At 39.0% G+C, this 17,132-nt stretch overlaps 1 protein-coding gene across 7 annotated transcripts in view; it reads right to left on the bottom strand.

Moving 5' to 3' along the window:
* The window catches only part of TBC1D5 (TBC1 domain family member 5), a 299,834-nt gene that overhangs the window by 216,541 nt on the left and 66,161 nt on the right, over positions 1 to 17,132 (bottom strand). For 2 of the 7 annotated variants that reach the window (XM_060781971.2, XM_060781974.2), the window contains exon 3: positions 10,159 to 10,324. The exons of the other annotated variants lie outside the window; for them this stretch is intronic. The gene's annotated coding sequence lies outside the window, so the exon portion shown is untranslated. The remainder of the gene's footprint in view (positions 1 to 10,158; positions 10,325 to 17,132) is intronic. 7 annotated transcript variants of the gene reach the window in all.

Below are 17,132 nucleotides of genomic sequence, written 5' to 3'. Positions count from 1 at the left end.
TGGGCTCATTCATAATCTTTTAGAAGTATTTTCTGAAGGAGAGGAGTGGAGGAGAAAAAGAAGTTAAAGGGTGACTCTCCCAAGCCCCTAAATGCGCATGCGCACCACACCCACCCATCCTGCACGTTCCCAACTTCCACTAAATAAAAAGAATCAAGAAAATAAAGGAAAATAAAGGAAAATCAAAAAGATTAAAGAGAGAGGCCAACCCAAGCAAAATAAAATAAAATAAAGCTGAGAGCAAGCAACAAGGCAATCAGACTGAAGCACTGTCGAGCCAGGATGTAACTGAGAGCAATGGAGGTGGTTGTCCCATTAAATAGACACAGCTTGCATAAGACGTCACAGTTTTCTTCTATTCTAATTGGACTAACAGGCAGGGCTCACAGGGAAACCCTGTATGAGCAGCATGAGGAGGCTTCTCCACGCACCATGTGCCGCCAAATTGGGGAGGAGTAGCTGTGAATGGCTGCCACGGGGACCCATTACGGACAAAAAACGTGACAGCTGAGTCCTTACCATTACAGCAATCCAGACAAGCCAAACAAGCCGGATTGGCTAAAGGGAACCAATCACACTGAATCCACGCACAAACCTAAACTCAAGTGAAATGAGATATAGGTTGTCAGTTTGAACATCTACAAGCAGTCCAGCATGTTTTTTAAAAAGGCAGTAACATATCTGGTGACTGGCAGGAAAAAAGAAGTCAATTCAAGATGCCCAGAAGTCAGTCAGTTCATAAGACTGTTCTTCAAAAAGAATTTTTATTTTTTATATTTAATGTGTCCCCAGAAAAGGTTAAACTTAGAATGGATAATTGCACATCCTTAACAAGGGACAGCCTTGGTTCAGCGAGAAGATGCTATGCTTTATTTATTTAAAATATTATATTCCACTTCAACTTATATGTAGTAACTCAAAGTGGCTTACAAAAAATTGCAAGAATATCAAAACAGTTTGAAAAGGAAAAATCCAACAACAAAACAACAGCAAGTCATAGCGAAAATGTAAAATCAATCCCTAGCCAGAAAAAACAGAAAATTAATTAACTGAAAGGGCCTGTCTCTTGTATTCTTCAGGGCCTCTTGATAAAATGAATCATCAAACTTTTATTTCTTATGGAAGAGTCAGTATAGGAGACTCAATCTGGTTTGAGACTCTAGCATGGAGATGTTTCAGGGCTTTAAACCCTTTAACATACAGATAAGGAAATCTGCAGATAACTTGAAACATATCACACTAGGCAACATAATTGGGAGACACAGGATCACACTGAGGAACAAAGAGGAACATTAAATGTATTCTAACCTCCTTGCTACTACTGTTCAATCAAGACAAAAATCCCTCACACTTACATTAATTAAAGTAATAAAACGGTACCTCAATATCTAAATCTTCAAATTTTGCATACTATGATTCTCATCCAGAATTTGTAAGAGAGCACATAATGGAGAAGTTTATTCTTCCAGATCCAAAGTCATTTTAAATTGAAACTATATGAACAAGCATCTTGAACTGAATTTGGGTACTGTTCCATTATCCGGGCGGAGGCCATTGGGGGTGTTAGAGTGTGAAGGATTTGATGGGGGGGGGGGGGGTGAAGGATGGGTTGAAGAAGGAAAACCATTTCCCCCTGTTTTCCTGCCCCTTCCCCCAAATGGACTATCCTTCTCTCTCTAGTGCCCCAAGTGGCTTCCACCTGGATAATGGAACAGTACCTGAATTTGTAAGTAAACCACCAAAGAAGATTGCATAATACCAAGATAATATGGTCTGTCGAGCTTGTCAAATGTCAAGTGGAGGCATGTTGCACCAGCTGAACCTGGTAAAAAGCACTGTACATTCATTTCTCGAACAGGCAAACATTAGAAAGTACACTTTCCCTATTACATGACTGTTGTATACCAGCTTATTTCTTCCTGTTATGCATCAATTAAAAGTACAATACAAGAAAATAATTGACTATGAGGCTTTTCATCTTAAGTGCCTTGAGATTCCTCAGGAGAAGGTTTACACATTTCTTCTTAAACAAAAAAGCTGATACACAACTGTTTTGGTAACATCATCACTCAAGTTAGCAAACTATGAGTGCTTGCTGCTTGAAATGGAGTATGTTTTCCATATGAAAGAATATATGCAGGCATCATCCCCGCACAGATTCATGCTATGATTCCAGACATTGTTGAATTGCAACTATCAGCAGCTCTAGCCAGCATGTTGATATTTGCAGTTCAATCACACCTAGAGAGTCACATGATTCCCAGCCTGCCATGATGGATCTTAATTTTGAAAAATTCTGCCTAAGATCTTAGAAAGTAGCTGTAAATAAAGTATAGACAATTTTCAGTTGGATGGAACAAGGGTATTCTTAGAGCACCACAATATAAAATCATGCACACACACGCAAAGATTCTGAAATATCCCTTTCAGTTCATGATAACCATCTGACCAACACATGATAGTGAGCCTTTATTTATTTATTTATTTATTTATTTATTTATTTATCATGTCAGAAGCGAATTGAGAATATAGTTATAAGTGAGCCTCTGATGGTTTGTATAGCAATATGATTATCTTCCTTATCTTAGTCACAAATCTTTCTTCTAAAGATCTCAGAGACCAGATAGTCCTTCAGAATGCTTACACAGGAACTATAGGGACCTTTGCAGGTCATAAGCAGAACTCTTTTTTTTAAGCAACTGATTTTAAAGTGGATATAAGTAATTTTAATGTTTGTATATATTTATGGTTTTATGTCCCGGCATTGAATGTTTGCCGTATAAATGTTGTACTCCACCCTGAGTCTCCTGTGGGGTGAGAAGGGTGGAATATAAATATTTTTAAAAAATAAATAAATAAACTCTGAATTGTATTTGGAACCCAGCCAGTAAAACTGTTATAACAAGGAAATCAGATGGATCATGCAATCAGCAGTCATGGGCCCGGTTATCGTTCCATCAGTTTATTTCGTGTTTTCATTCCATTTGTTTCAGTTGGATGGCACAAAACAGTTCAACCTCCCACGGTACGAAAATAATAGTGAAAACGAAAAGGAAAGAATCAATGGTAATCATGTGGGCACCTGCTTTTCGGGCCATGTGGCACAGTCCAGGGAGTATTTCTGTGTTGCTTTACCTCTGAGCCCAGTTGGTCCAATCAGAGAAGAACATAGTGATATACACACACATTGCTCGAGGTATTGGAGCGACCGCCCCCAAAGCGATCATTGTGTGGCGCACATCTGTCAGTGCTGGATCTTGCTCCTGTGCCTGTTTACCTTGCTGCCAGCCAGCCACTGATTTTTGCCTTAGCTTGGCTGCTTGCGTTTGGCTGCTAGCATTTATTTCTTTATTTTTATTTCATTCTTTTTATTTTTATTGAAAAGGACTGGGAGTTTTGAACTGGTGGCATGGGTTCCACCAGGTGTCACCCCTCAACACTGGCAAGCATCCATGGGGCTTTGGGGAGAAGAGCATCCTTTGCTCATTGCTCAGGTTCTTTCTTTTCTTCTCTTCTCTATACTTTATCTTTAAAGTATTTTAAAATCTTTGGGTGGCTCACAGATCATTAGTCAGGGTAACCCTAATTTTGTTTTCTCCTTCCTTCCTCTCCTATCCCTAAAATTTATTTATTTATTTGCTTTATTTCTATACCGCGTATTTCAGCCCAGACAGGCGACTCTATGCGGTTTACATGGTACAAATTATTAACAGTGTCAGTGCAATTAAAACACAACAAGTGCAACGAACAGGATCAACAACATCAATCCACAACAGTTAACAAAACAGAACAGGACAATCAACACACACAACATAACGCCTCAGTGAAATCAGATCCCTTCTCATAATCCTTGTGCCATTCCTATGTTCCATTTACCGTCTTCTTTGATTGATTGCACTGTTCAACCAAACGCCTGTTCATAAAGCCAGGTCTTAACCTTTCTCCGAAATGCCAGCAACGAAGGTGCCTGTCTGATGTCTGTCGGCAAGGCATTCCATAGCCGAGGGGCCACCACTGAGAAGGCTCTGTCTCTCGTCCCCGCCAAGCGCACCTGTGACGCAGGCGGGACCGAGAGCAGGGCCTCCCCAGACGATCTTAATGTCCTAGTCGGTTCATAGGTGGAGATGCGTTCAGAGAGGTAAGTGGGGCCAGAACCGTTTAGGGCTTTAAAGGCTAAAGCCAGCACCTTGAATTGTGCTCGGTAGCAAATTGGCAGCCAGTGGAGCTGGCTCAACAGAGGAGTGGTATGCTCCCTGAGTGCCGCTCCTGTTAGCAACCTGGCTGCCGAGCAGTGGACCATCTGAAGCTTCCGGGCAGTCTTCAAGGGCAACCCCACGTCTTCAAGGGCATTTTAATTAATTATGATTATGTTACTGTAATAGCAATTCAGCTAAAATAAAAACCCTCTAAAACCACTTTCTTTACCTTCCCTCTAGTACTATATTTGCATTCCTTACTTCTACTTCTGATATATTTTTCTCTGTGGGTATTCTGATCCTGCATTTTTTAAAAAAATAATTATTTTTCAAAGGAAAGTAATTTTTGGCCTTCAGTAGAATAATTTCTCCACCTTTGAAAACCACCATATCTCTATAAAACCTTCAGTCTCTCTCTATCTCTGCACCTGGTCTGCCTTGTTTTGCCCTCTAAATCACTGAATAGTTAAATCACATCTGTAATACTTTTTAAGAAAACAGCCATAGGGTTGGGAAAAGGTGTCATAGTGTCACCTTCAATGGAGTTTGATTAAGTTGGTTAGCTAAAAGTGGTAGATATACCTTCCATGTGTGGCAATTTTCACCCCTCTAGCCCTAAATTTGCGGGGAGGGTAGCCTGGGACGCCTGCCTATTGCCACCAATGGTCTGGTGGAACACCTATTAAGAAAGGTGCCTGTTTTAGGAAGCGGCACTTGAAAACGAAAATGGGGCCATACGAATGAAACAAACAGAAACGGATAGTGGTTCTATACAAATACACAAGACTAGCAATCAGCCATGGTTACCAGTCTGGCCCAAGTGCTTTGGTGCAGATTACGTTTCTGAAGATAGCCCTATGTACAACACATTGTAGCAATTGAAATGGGATATAACTAAGGGCTTGTTTACACACAGAGAGAAAAACTACCCTGGATTCTTCTTGAATCTAGTGCTGTCAACATAAAGCACTAGGACTTCTGGTGCATATTTTGAGTCTTTTGCCCATAAACCAATTTGGCTACACTCTAATTTGTTGCTTTCTAAGGCTGCAAGCCTCTTGTTGACGAAAACACTGAATGTAAAGGTTGTTAGATTTGCTGAATGTACTGAGGTATTTGATCTGCTAACTGATGGGTTTTCTTCCAATGAAGAAAGGGGGAAACTTAGTATTTCAGGTCTTGGACCATAAAATCTTGAAAAAGATTTTGTTGGTTTATTGACAATATTTTGTTTGTTTATTGACAATATTTCTATCATATGATGTATGAGCACTTTATGACAAAATAATTTGGGAAAAAATAAAAGTTAAGGCTACCTAAATAAAACAATAACTGTTCAGACAGGAGAGGAATAGAGAGAGAAGGCTCCAAAAGTTGTTTCTCTAATGATAAACAAAAAGGAACCAACAGACAGCAGATTTAGCAGTATGCCCAGCATAAAGGACAGGACAAGTCTACCATCAAAGCTAGTCAGCTCTAGAAGTTTACAAAGGAGTCTTTGTGCAGGTGAGTCAATCTGTGAGTTGCACAGAATATGACAAAGAAATGCTAGTTACTACCTTTAAAGCTCCAAATGATCTGTGACTAGTTTACCAAATTGATGTTATTGTCAGGGACTCTGCTTATCTGCCCATCCGTTTGGCTAGTACAATGATTCCCAAATTCAAATCCTTTCTTAATAACTTAAGAAAGCCATTATGGGTTAACTGAATGGTCTTAAACTGGTCACCAGTCTCAACTGTAAAATGATGTGCATGCCTTCCAGACTATAGATTGTTGGTTTTATGTGTCTGATGATATATATGATGGTGTTCACTTTCTTTAACGTGACTTTGATCTTTTGCTTGAATTATGTTGCCATTATTTCCTAATTTGTCATCACCTATATTTTTTCTATGTCATTCCTCTTAAGCTTTCAGACACCACACAGTGTACTTATGCACAGGATTGCCTCCACTGTCATCTGACAGACCAGGTAGAAAGAAACAGAATAAAACTAAGGGATAAAGATACAGCACTATGAGAACTGTGATGGTTTTTATACTGAATGTATAAACGGTGAATGCATGTAACAGTGGTGCATACTGTATATACATAACATGAATCAATTATATGCATACAAATAATATGTGAGAATTGTGATTCACAAAATATAGCTCCTGGAGGTGTCTATTTGTACAGAACGAATGATTACCAAATGTATTGTCATAGATTTTCATGTTCTAATTTCTATGTGAAAATTCGAAAGCAAGTCATTAAGTTACCTCTTGCAACAACATTTGGCAGCAAACGATTTATGAGAATTGTGCATTATTTAATTTTCTATTTAGTGGCATATTGAACCAAACAAAACATGTGGAGTGGATTCTTTTAAAAAATAATACTTGCCCCTCTCTATTAAGCAATAACAGTATTAGGTCCATCAAAGCTCAGAGATAATCACTGGAATATAAACACTGAGTCATGACTGATGGACAGAATAATAACTGTACCTATTTCTGTTGATAGCTTAAGAACTAATTATACACAAATTAAACATTTTTTTCTAATTTTTTTGTTCAGATACATTACAAAAAGATCGTGTAGTCAGTCAAATGTTTTAGAGTTGCTATGTGGTTTCAGTGCTGCTGATTTCTTCATGTGAACGTGGTAACAAAATAATCTTTGGTTTACAAACCCATCCAAGATAATCCCATACTATCCCTTTGCTTGTCAATGGATCTATTTAATGATATATTTTAAAATAGTACGTGTCCTGGGAGGAGCAATTAAGACGGAAAGAAAGAAAAGTCACCATAAACACATTAGGTGTAAGTAGCAAAAGTTACAGGTTTCAGGAAGGGAATGGAGCGTGGTAAACTAGTCTCAGTACCAAGCATCTGTTGTTATAGCATATGTATAAAATGTATAAAATGTGTGCCAGAAGAAGAAGGCAATTTTATAGATCAACTGTTTGTCGAGTCGCCCACTAAACAAGTCTTGAAATTACAGCATTCCATGTGGCCATCTGTTTATTTTCCCTAACAAAACTCTGACCGTATCTTCAAGAGAAAAACTGTCAATATTTTAAAACACTAATATTACTACTGATTACGCTTTCATGCTTGTTTCCTAATTTAGGGAAAAGATCTGGATAACACAAACCTAACAAACTTCAAAAGTATGTAGTTTTCCTGAAAGGGAAAAACATTAATTGGATGTACATACCCTTTTGAGAATATAGAGGCATTACAAAAGGAAGTTGCATTTCCCATATGGGAAAAAGGAGAACCCTTCTGATAAGATCAGTTCTCCTCTATTTGTTAAAAAAAACAACACTTGGAACCAGCTCACTGCTTACTGTCTGCTATTTCTTCCAAAAAGAAGTCATCAACTTACATGAACTATGTAATTTGCAAGGTCATAACCTTTGTTGCCCTTCCTCTGACAAGCAAACTTCATTTCAACCAAAATGTTCTTTAATACCTTTCTGAAAGATAGGTTAAGCCTAAGTCTAAAAGTTAGACCCTGAATTGACATGCTGAACATTTCATGTACAGGTGTACCTCTGTTAACCAAGTCAACAAGCTCAAGGCCATTATTTCTTAGCGGAAACATTTGTAGTAGAGATAGAAATAAGAAAAAAAGGGGGGTAGGCTCCAGTACTACAAAAAGGGAGAGCAGTTCAGCATGTTTCAATGAAAGTTTTCATCCAAAACTGAACACACAAAAATGTGAAATGAAATGACCAGCTGAGGATGAGCCTGGGATATGTAAACAAAAGCATACTGAACCTTTTAGAGACAACTTGAAAGCTTCTTCAACTTGAATTCAGGAATATGTTTTTTTTTTCTTTCACAAGCCTCCACTTTATATTTCTATACCAGCTTGGGTATCTGATATTGCCAGGGTAATTTGAGAAAGTCATTTTTTTTTATTTTACAAAATGCAGGGTAAACTACAACTCCCACCATGATGAGTCAGTCCCCTCAAACTACTCCAGTAGGTTCAGTTGGCCCATGGGGATTCTGTCTATTGTCAGTGGTGGTCACAGTGTGTCCAGATATAGATGAACTATAACTCCCAGAAACGTGTCCATTATCAGCATGTCCATTATCAGTTCCCCTCAAACCCCTCCTGTATATTTAGCTGGTCATGGGGGGTTCTGTGTGCCAAGTTTGATTCAGGTCCATTGTTGGTAGGGGTCACTGTTTCTCTGGTTTTAGAAGAACTACAATTCTCAAAACTCAAGGTCAATCCCTCCTGAACCCCTCCGGTAATCAAATTTGGGCATATCAGGTATGCATCCCAAGTTTGGTCCAGATCAATTTGCTTTTGGATTCACAATGTTCTCTGGATGAACGTGAACTACAACTCCCCCAAATGAAGGTGAATTTTCCCTAAAGACCTCCAGTATTTTTTGATGGTCATGAAAGTTCCATGTGCCAATTCTCATTTTGGTGGGACTCAGAGTGTTCCTTGATTGCAGATGAACTATAAATCCCAGTACCTAAAACTCCTCCCCAAACACACCAGTATTCCAATTTGGGCATATCAGCTATGTGTGATAAGTTTGGTCCAGATCCCTCATTGTTTGGGTTCACATTGCTCTCTGAATGTAGGTGTACTACAACTCCTATAAATCCCTCCAAAGACCTCCAGTATGTTTCACTGATCATGAGGGTTCTGTGTGCCAAGTTAGTTCCAGGTCCATCACTGGTGGGGTTCAGAGTGCTCTTTGATTGCAGGTGAACTATACATCCCAGTACCTACAACTCCTATAAATCAAGGTGAATTCTTCCCAAACCTCTCCAGTTGATCATGGGGATTCCATGTGCCAAATGTGATACAGGTCCATTGTAGGTGGGGGTCACAGTGTTCTGTCTTGATACAGGGTGAACTACAACATCCATCAGGTTGAGTTAGTCCCCAAAACCCCTCCAGTATATTTAGTTGTTGATTAATTCCTGTTTGCTGCGCGCCATAGGAAAGGGTAGGATAGAATTAAGGGAGAGGCAGTGGGCGGGGTCAGAAACACTGGGATGGGGAGGAAACACATCAAATCTGGGATGAAATTGTCCCCCTATGAAACCCTTCACTTGGGTTGTGGGCAGTATGGTGTTTGTGGAGGACAGCCTTCACTTGGGTGTTTGGCAGTGTGGTGTTTGGAGAGAACATTGGCAGGGGTTGGGGGACACGTTCATGGTGTCCGCTATAACCTGCAATGTCTGTGGAAGGAGTGCTCTGGTGGCTCCTCAGCACTGTGGGTTAAAGTTGTTTGTGGAGGTGGGAGACTGTCTGTGTAAGTGGATACCTCCGCCACATACACATTTTTATTTTTATTATGTGGATAGATAGATAGTATAATTTTATTATGTATATAGATAGATTAGTGGCCAGGGATAAAGATCTAAGATTTTAAGATGCTGGTGTGGCAGCTTGTTTGCTTTCCCCATTTCTCTCTGTTTTGATATTCATACATTCTCAATAAAGGATTCTGGAGGCAGCTGTAGTTTACCTTACCTGTTGTAGGTACAGTAGACGTGCCATCACCGCTCAAGGAGGAAGCTTTGAGATGGTTGAACAGAAACTCTCTGAAGCGTTAGGTGCTCTTACTGCCTATTAGACAAAACCAGCTGATTCCTAATCCATCTAAAACACAGAGATGTGCTTGTCATCTTAAGAACAGACAAGTATCTCGAGCTCTGAGGATTACGTGGGAAAGAATCCCACTAGAGCATTGCAGCACACCCAAATATCTGGGAGTTACCTTGGAACATTCTCTGATGTACAAGAAGCACTGCTTAAATAACAAGGAAAAAGTGGGCGCTAGAAACAATATCATACGAAAGCTGACTGGCACAACCTGGGGATCACAACCAGACACAATGAAGACATCTGCCCTGTTGCTGAGTATGCATGCCCAGTGTGGAACACATCTCATCATGCTAAAACAGTGGATGTGGCTCTTAATGAGACATACCTCATTATCACAGGATGTCTGCGCCCTACACCACTGGAGAAATTACACTGTTTGGCTGGTATCACGCCACCTGACATCCGCTGGGAAGTAGCAGTCAATAATGAAAGGACCAAAGCAGTGACATCTCCGACTCATCCCGTTTGGATATCAGCCAACACGCCAACACCTTAAATCAAGAAATAGTTTTCTAAGATCTACAGACACACTCACAGGAACACCTAAGCAACCGAGAGTCCAAAAGTGGCAGGCTAAACCCCAGAACCTCAATCCATGGCTGATACCATGGATAAGAACCTCAGTCCTGGGAACACAGAAGACTGGGCGATTTTGAAGGTGCTGAACAGACTGCACTCTGGCACCACGAAATGCAGAGCCAATCTTAAGAAATGGGGCCACAAAGTGGAGTCCACAATATGCAAATGTGGAGAAGAGCAAACCACAAACTATCTATTACAATGCAGTCTAAGCCCTGCCATATGCACAATGGAGGAGCTCCTTATAGCAACACCAGAGGCACTCCAAGTGGCCAGCTACTGGTCAAAGGACACTGAATATAACACCAAGTTTATGGGTTTTAAATATATATATATACATTAAAACTGTACCCTTGGTTTGCTCCTGATATAAATAAAAATAACCTACAGTAGAAGAAGCTTCTGCTCATTCCCAGTTTGTTTTTTATTGCACTGTTGATTACAGACACACTGGTGCAAAAGTGGGGGCTGGGGTGAGATTGGGCAGGTATAAAGAGACTTTGTAAAAAGAAGCTGTTTTGTTAGAGGTATGCCTTCATTTATTACACTATACTATTACACTATTTTAAAGGATTTGAATGACCGCTTTTCACTAATAGATAAACAGATAGATAGATATTAGGGCTGGGCAACCACGGAAAAATTTGTTTCTAAACTCAATTCGTTTTTTGGGGTTTTTTGCGTTTCGATATTTAAAAGAATTCCGAAATTTTTCTTTTAAAAAGTTCGATATTTACGAAATTTCGTAAAATTACGAAACAATACGAAACGAATACGAAACGAATACAAATCGATTCGTTAATGGCGGCCGCGGCCGCGCAATACGCTAAAAAACCTCCATATGGGACAGGGGGAACTTCTGAAGCTTCCCTCTCCCTCTGTTGTTGACTGTTGGTGTGATATTTATAATTTTTTTCACTGATTAAACAAACAACAGCTATAAAACTTGCCCCAGACATGCGGAAATAATAACGAAACGATTTCGAAATGATTTCGAAACGAATACGAAGCAATTACGAAACGAAAAATTGGAAAAATTCGTTTCGTTTTTTAGATGCTCCTGAATGGTTCGTTATCGCTTCGTAACAAAAAAAAAAATAACGAATTTTTAATGAATTACGAAATTACGAAATGAAACTGCCCAGCCCTAATAGATATAATAAATTTGTGTCTTACTAGGTAAAACATGTATATCACCCTTTGGACAGTGGTTGGATGCAAATGAAATAAATAAAAATAAATTTTTACCAGGTCTCTGCAAAATGTGAACGATCAAGATGTTTCTTAGAAATCAAGGACTTGTGGACCTCGAGATCATATGTTGGTCATATAAATATAGGCTATTTATATGACCTATTCCATGAACAAAGAAAACAGCCCAAAGCATTTCAATCTGTTTTGGGAAAGTACATAATGATTTGAGTTGAACCTTATATTTCAAACTTAACACAGTCAACTTCACAGCTTAGAATATTTTATTTAGAAGGTTTTTAGCTGAAGGGCAGAGTATGAATACGCTGATTAAATAAATAAATAAAGGTTTGTGCCTTTCTGAATGTTAATTCCATATTTTTATAGTCCACATCATACAGGTTTAAAAATCAAGGAGAACAAAGCATCTAAAGCAGAGGGATTTTTATGAATTTAGTCAGAAACATATTAGCCACACATTTAAAACATTTTAAACCCCCAATAACTCTGTCTTTGTAAACAAATGCTTCAGATGACTCCTTTATTTTGATGCAAGTGCCACTAATTTCTAGACACTAAGTTCTATGGCACGCAGCACACCCTAAGCACATTTCCTTGGGCTCTCTAAAAAATCAACATGTGTGTAATGTTTCAAAGTTCTTCAGGAGAATAACCTGAGTAGAGCAGACTACACACTAATAAAGTGCAACTTAATAAATCATGTGGAATCTTATTTTGTTCAAACCCTTACTAACTCCTAGCACCATCTGTTACCATCAAAACTATATGACAAGATATGATATATAATTAATAGGTAAACAACAATCTAATTAAAATGGACAAATACTCCATGTTCCTGCCATTTGGGAACTCTAATTACAGACTAAATTTTAAGCTTGAATTAAATATTTAAGCTGGAAAATTAACTTTCCTTCTCAAGCCTTGAATACATTAATACAGATATGTGAAGCGACTTCCTGATGGGAACTTAAACATGTAATTTAGTTTCATCAAAGCAGTTACTAATTGTTAAGCAGCAGTACCTTACCATATGTACACAATAGCTATTTAGAGCTGATAAGGTGATTTTAAAGCACCCCTCTGCAACCTTTCTCTGAGATAAATCTAAAATGTATATACAGTGCAGCAGTTCCCACCTTACACGGAAAATAAAATACACTGATGTCTCAAAATTTTAAGCTTCTAGGTACTTATACACACAGAGAGAACCACAGAAACAAGGATGTCTCCTTATAAGGGTAGACTCTAAGAGATCAAGTAGTAATAAAACACAGTACTACATTCAAACACACATAGGTATGAAAATATGGGCAGCTAAGGCTGGTTTTCAATCACATGACCTGACATTATTTATTGAGCTCTTGAACACTGCTTGTAGAGTGACATTTCAAATTTTAGTATGCCTGTCTTATCAATGCGGCCAAAGGAAACCAACTACAAAAGAAGGTGCTTCAAATGCAAATGGTAGAAAAATAAATAACTGTCTTTCTGTGACCTATTAAATAGCAGCGCCAGTGGGTTATCACAAGTAGAGCTAAGGGCAAGTTTCTCAGAACATTTTGCACACCGGTAGTAAACTATCTCTCCCTCATTCAGTTATAACCATACACAAATTTCCGATAACTTCTAAGCAAACTGAAACAAATGAGATTATGAAGGAGGATATCTTTCATCAGCAGTGCTCTGAGCAATGAGTCCAAGTTAAAATCAGACAGAATTAACCCTGTTAAGACATGTAGGAAATGTTAGCACTAAGTCTTACTAGGTACACCTTAATAATTTTTCCTTCTGAGAAGTGTAATATAGCTGCGAAGGAGCCATGGGGGCCTGTGTGGTTGTTATATATTTCAGTTGCCTATATTTGGCCCCAGTGAGGATAGGTCAATTAGTTCAGTTAAAGAACTAGTGGGTTTTCAAACCCTTGAGATCTCTAGGATTTATTTAAAGACAGCGAACCCTGTTGTTCCAAAGATAAGAGGAGAAATATGCAGGATTTTTTTCATCAAAAAAACAAAACTTCTGCTTTCCAATGAATTGATATCACTGTGATGGCTGACATAAGAGGAAAACAATCATACCATGTTTCCTCCTCTCTCAATAGAATATAACCATCAATGAAGATGTCACAAGTAGAATCTGACCTGCCATCCCTATCAATTATAGTAAACACCTCCTCCCCCATCCCCACAGTTGCTTTTTTGACTAAAGTTCCAAGAGTGCTCCTTGTCAGCATGTCCATTATAACCCCACTCCCAAAGAGGTTTTCCTACCTTTTGACAGTAAATTGGCCAGAGTCTTAGCTGGATTCAAAAAATCAAATAATAAGCAGTGCAATTACACGTTTTTCAATCTTTTCTATACCAAATGTTCTTAAACTGTTTACACCACCAGATAAAGGTTCTTCCACTTTTCTAGGCACTTTCATAGGTTTTTGCCATGCGCTAGATATTTCAGTGATATACTGAACTAGAGAGAGAGAAAATAGGTATATATTTCTATATTTAAGATACTCAGTGGAAAACCGTTTCAGGTCCCACCACTCCACGAGTCTAGGTTGGTGAGTATATGCAACAGAACCCCCCATACAGCAGCAAGCCAACTGTAGAACCAGCTGCCAAGGGAAATTAGACTGATTTTATTCCTTCTAAGCTTCCAGTAGACAGCTCAAACTGTGTTGCTTTGCATAACTAAGGATGGCCACTCCGAGGGTTTTTTAAAAACTTTCTGTGGTTTAAAAATGTTTTAAAGGGTTGTTTTAGTTGATTTTTACTTGTTTATTTAATGTTTTAAAATATGTAATTGATTGTACATACATCAACATGTTGGCCCTGACAGACTGAGAGGAGATGGACAAATATGTTAAATAATTCAAAGTAGTTTTATACTGACCAGAAAACACTAAGCTGTAGATTTATCTTGTGGAGAAAATTGACACTGTCTCAAAGAGCATTATTACCAATAACATTTGTTTCAGCAATGCTTTGTTTGTTTGTGTCTTATGCAAACCCAACACAGTAATTAGTGGGAGATTTTTATTTATTTAGTTTCCTAAAACAGAGTTAACAGTACTAAAAAATTGGCAGTTTGGCTGTAGAAAACTTTCAGTTTTGTCTACTCCCTAATGTTTTGTATCCAACTTAAACACATTTTTGATTGGATAAAGAGGGGAAAATGCTGCCACAGTTTGACATTTACAGGCACAGACTGATTTGCGAATATTTTGTGACTATTTCTGAGCTCAGCGGTATGCTGCTAGGGTTTTTTAAAATCACATTTATGGGCTATAACCTACATGAAATAGGATATGAAGTACATTTGATCAATGTACTTCATATCTTATTTGATGTAGGTTATAGCCCTACATCAAATAGGGCTATAACCCTATTTCATCGGTCAATCCTCCGAAGCAAGTGATATGTATCTCTGAAAATGCTTTCAATGTTTTGTTAAGAAAACCAGAGTTCTGTAATTCAGGTAACTGTAATCTCTAGCAGAGATTTCAAACTACCTCACCAGGACCTCGAGGTGTTGAGTTTTAACAATTAAAGCAACATCATATATGCCATGCCATAATATCTGAAATGGTTAGCTCAAGTTCAAGGGATATTAAAAGCATTCTAGGCTGTGGGCCAAAGTGTCCAGGGATTGGGAGGATTGGGTTCTGTGAATAAGACTGTAAATGCAGGCATGGTTTTAGCAACTATATACACTTTTGGTGTATATTTTATGCTGAACTCTACAGCCAGATTTAATTTGTACAAGAATTTATTTCAATAACATTCAATATCATTCAAATATGAATGGATATCAATTTTACTTCTTCCCATGTCTGAATTTTTAAAATACAAAGTTTCCTCCAACTGATGTATGCAAAAACGTGCAAAGTCTGGTGAACTGTAATTAAAAGTATTTTTTTTAAAACCCACACCAATTTGTACTGACTAGATTTAATGATTATATCTATTCCTACTAGAGAAAACCATGATCTGCCTGTTTAACACATACTTTTTAAGTTGGGGGAAGGGGCTTTCACACAATTTTTCATACTTAGAATCATGCAATTGGAAGAGACAACAAGGATTATCCACTCCAAACCTTACCATGAAGTAAAAGAATTAAAGAACTCCTGGAAGACGGCAATCCAGCCTCTATTTAAAAACCTCCAAAGAAGTAGACTACATCTCACTCCAAGTCGGTATATTCCAAAGCCGAACAGATCTTACTATCAGGAAGTTCTTCCAAATGTTTAAGTGGAATTGCTTTTTCTGTTGTTTAAATCAGTTGCTCTGCATCCAAATCACTGGAGTAGAAGAAAACAAGCTGACTCCATTTTCAATATGACATCCTTTCAAATATTTAAATATGACTATTGGGTCACCTCTTAATCTTGTCTTTTTCAGGATAAACATACCCAACTCCCTAAGCCACTCCTCAGAAGGCATGTATCCAGACCTTTAATCATTTTGGTCACCTTTCTCTAGACACATTCGTTTTTTGTTTTTTTAGTAACCAGAACAGTATTCTAGGTGAGGCCTCACCAAAGCAGAACATACTGATTAACACTTCCCTAGATCTAGCCCAGGTATAGGTAAACCCAGGCCCAGGGGCTGGATGTGGCCCCTTGGGCTCTTTTATCAGGCCCTCTTCTCTCACACATCCTTCCCTCTCTCCCTTCTTTCTTTACCTCCCTCTTTCTTCCTCCCTCCTTCCTTCCCTTTCACCCTTTTGTCCTTCCTTCCCTCTTTTCTCCCTCCCTCTTTCCCCCTCTTTCTCCTTCCTTCCCTCCCTTTTCTCTTTTCTTCCTTCTGTCTTTCCTCCTCCCACCCCCTCTCCCTTCTTTCCATCCTTCTCTTTCTCCCTCCTTTCCTTCCTTCTTTTTTCCCTTCCTCCTGGGGATGTTTAGCTGGGAAAAGAGAAAGTAGAGAGGGAACATGAGAACCATGATTCAAGATTTAAAAGGGTGTCTCATTGAGGAGGAAGCGGGGGGGGGGGGTGACTTCCTGCTGCTCTAGAGAACCATGGGTTCAAAAGCCAGGGAAAGAGATTTGAGTGAAAAGATTAGGAAGAACTTTTTAAGAGTAGGAGCTGTTGAAGAGTGGCATAGGCTGCCTCAGAGTGTGGTGGGGTTTGCTTCTGGGGAGGCATTTCTGCAGAGGCTATTGGGAGTGCTTTGATTGTGCCTTCTTTCATGGCAGGGGGTTGGGCTGGTCTCTTTCAGCTCTAGGATTCTATATCAGGAGTAGGCAATAGGGGTCTCATGGATACACTTTTAAAATCCCGTTTCCCATCTTTCCTTCACTTTCTCCCTCTGAAAGAGAAGAGGAAGGAGAGGAAAGGGCAGTGAGGGGACTTGGGGGAACCCCCTCCCTCCCGGCTCGCCATGCGGCCCCCAAGTTAGAAAGTTACTAGACAATATACAGCTACTGATGCAGCCTAGAAACACATTGGCTTTTTTAGCTGCTGGATCATATTGTTGGTTCATATTCAGTTTGTGTTCTGCTCAGCCAC

This window comes from Anolis sagrei, chromosome 6 (assembly GCF_037176765.1).
Source record: "Anolis sagrei isolate rAnoSag1 chromosome 6, rAnoSag1.mat, whole genome shotgun sequence".
NCBI classification, from domain to species: domain Eukaryota; kingdom Metazoa; phylum Chordata; class Lepidosauria; order Squamata; family Dactyloidae; genus Anolis; species Anolis sagrei.
The sequence above is the reverse complement of the archived record's forward strand: the minus strand, read 5'-3'. Positions and strand labels throughout refer to the sequence as shown.